The sequence below is a fragment of the Lynx rufus genome, unplaced genomic scaffold (assembly GCF_022079265.1).
Source record: "Lynx rufus isolate CCGP_SWC_20201006 ecotype Redwood Valley unplaced genomic scaffold, mLynRuf1.p SCAF_21, whole genome shotgun sequence".
In the NCBI taxonomy this organism is placed as follows: domain Eukaryota; kingdom Metazoa; phylum Chordata; class Mammalia; order Carnivora; family Felidae; genus Lynx; species Lynx rufus.
This window is the reverse complement of record NW_025814836.1, coordinates 25210939-25213989: the sequence shown is the minus strand read 5'-3', so window position 1 is coordinate 25213989 and position 3051 is coordinate 25210939.

Sequence of the window (3051 nt, the reverse complement as noted above, 5' to 3'; positions counted from 1 at the left end):
GGGACAAGAACCTTTTAATGGGCAGACCTCCAGGGACCTAGCGTCTGGAAACACACCAGCCAACTGCAATGACGTAAAAGGATGTCAGGCCATTCTAGGTCTATTAAAAACTGAAACCAACTTGAATTATAAGCGATAAGAGACTGGCTGGGTAAACTGTGAGACATCCAAATAAAGGAATTCTCTTGAGTCACAAGATAAAAAAAAAAAAAAAAAAAAAAAAAAGGGAAGCTCCATATGTACTGGGAAGATGCCCACAGCACACTGTCAAGGAAAGAAAGCAAGTTGTAGAGTGACTTATAATACAAGAAATTCATTTTTGTAATTCAAAAATCTATGATCTGGTCAGGGTCAGAAGCTTCCAACCAAGTGAGCTCAACCAGCCTGAAAATGGATTTGTTCCCATTAGCCGAGAGCCTAAATTTGGGGCCCCAGGAAGGTTTAAAAAGACAGCACGTAAATGATGAAGAAACGAATCACACCTGTATTACTGATGCACACACACCAGCTGTGTGTACGTGCACCGGGCCTTGTAGCGAGTTTTGTAAGCTCTGAACTCTCTTCAGTGTGTTCGATTGTTTATGAAGATTTTTGAAATGTTTAAGAGAATATGATCACCCAAACGTTTGTATTATTACAGTCTCGAGAAATTTAAGTGCTCTGGAAAACGCTTTTCTAAATCCGATGTGACGTTGGGGTGAGTTCCATGCATCGCATTTGTGATTCTAATTTGCAATGTCTAAGGGAATTTGCTTAATTATGTAACTGGAGATAAATGTTTAAGGATTTAACCTGTTAAGCCTGTGACTTAATGGAAACTAACACTAAGATTAACTGAAAGTGATTTTTATGTTGAAGTTACTAAATTTATAAATAAGATTCGTAAGTCCAGCTTAAGCTTAAGAAAAACTAGGTTTTAGATTGATAACTTTCCACAGTTATAGAAATTCGGCAGTAATTAAGCGTTCCTTTCCATGTATCCAACCCTCTTCAGACATGAAAAGGTACCAGGAAGCCAGGAGCCATCTCTGAAGGGTGACAGTGAGATCTGGGGCAGGGGTACTTTCTACTTCAGATCCTTCTCTCTTTGGGGGCAAAAAAAAAAAAAAAAAAAGCCAAGGAACAAATGGACAAAAACTAACAGCCTGATGTGCCCACCCACTAACCACTTTGACAAACATGGGCAATCAAGACGAACACTAGAAAAATAATCCATGTGGTTTAAAAAATGAATGAATGAGTGAATGAGTGAATGAATGAATGAATGAATAGAAACTTCCCTTCCAGAATAACTGAGAATGTCGGGGGGGGGGGGGGGTCGTTCAAGCTGGCAAAATGCCACATGACGGCTTCTGCAAACCATCGTGACAGACAGGTGGGAGTGCAGAGGTAAAAATTATTTTTGTGATGTCTACCTGGTGTGAAGGCATCTCTGTTGGCTGATTAAATCTGGAATTCCCTTCAAATGTTGGTGCCCCAAATCCTCCGCCACGGACTATCCCGGACCTCAGCCTCAGCTAGAGGGCTGCTAGCAATGCTGGTTTATTTTTAAATTTTTTTAAAAAAGAATGGGGCGCCTGGGTGGCGCAGTCGGTTAAGTGTCCGACTTCAGCCAGGTCACGATCTCACGGTCCGTGAGTTTGAGCCCCGCGTCAGGCTCTGGGCTGATGGCTCAGAGCCTGGAGCCTGTTTCCGATTCTGTGTCTCCCTCTCTCTCTGCCCCTCCACCGTTCATGCTCTGTCTCTCTCTGTCCCAAAAATAAATAAACGTTGAAAAAAAAAATTTTTTTTTTTAAATAAAAAAAAAAATAATAAAAAAATAAAAAGAATCCATAGCTGTCATTATCTCCTTCTTACTCCTTATGTAATGTGTTTGTGCTCCTTAGTCACACTTGGTAGAGGTGGCTTTTTGAAAACAAAATAGTGCCTGGTTTTGTCGTTATTGTTTCCTATTTTATTGATCTCTACAATTCTGTCCTTCCACCTAGAGTGATTTCATTTGCTGTTATTTTCCTAGCTTCCTGGCTTAAATGATTTATTCATTTCCTTCAAACATATATTTTCTATTAAATGTACGTAAGATGTAGCCATATACCGCAGGTTCTAACATACAGAATTTGGTCTCTCATGACCAAATGAGCTTTGATTTTACTTGTCATTTCCTCTTTCAACTAAGAATAATCACATGTTTTTCAATTTCCAAACATCCAGAATTGGGAAAGTATACCTTCCTTGTAATTTTTTTAGTTTTTCTGGAGCCTAATTATGATTGACTATTTTAATTGTTCTAAATGGACTTAAAAACAATATAGATTCTCAACTTGAGGTCTGTATCTATTTATAAACAAAGTTATTAATCATATTTTGTACTAATCATCTATGAGCCAATCTACTATTGTCAACTTTGTTATTTTATGAGAGGTGTGCGAAATCTTCTACTCTGGACTTTGTCAATTTTCCATGTATTTTGGACAACTTTTACCTTACGTATTTAGATGCCATGTTATATGGTGCATAATGATTCATAACCATTACAATTTCCTGATAGACTGCATGACTGCATCTTTTTATTAACTTTTTTATAACCTTTTCCACTTAGTGTTTTTTGCATCAAATTTTACTTTGACATTACTATTCGTCCTCTACTTCTGTGTGCTTAGGATTTGTCAAGAAATATCTCCATTCCTTTGTCATTTCCATGTCATGTTTTAGGTGGATCTGATACCATCTAACTCATCTCTTCCAGAAAGTCCTTAAAACTTCTGGTCACATGTTAGATATTTCCCTGCTTTTCACTGCTGTAAGGAAATAAATAGATATTACTTTTATATTTCTTCTGTCATTCATTGGGGCTTTAGGAGGGAAAGGAAGTAAACAAGAGAGATCTCAGTCCATCAACTGAAACTGAAATTGCTAAAATGTGTTTATAAATTTAACATTTAAACTGAATCATTTTCTTAGTAATAAAGTTACCTATAATATCTTTACATACCAAGGGATTTTTAAAAGTCATTTCAGGTAGCCAATGATGTTAAACTATTTCCATGTTTT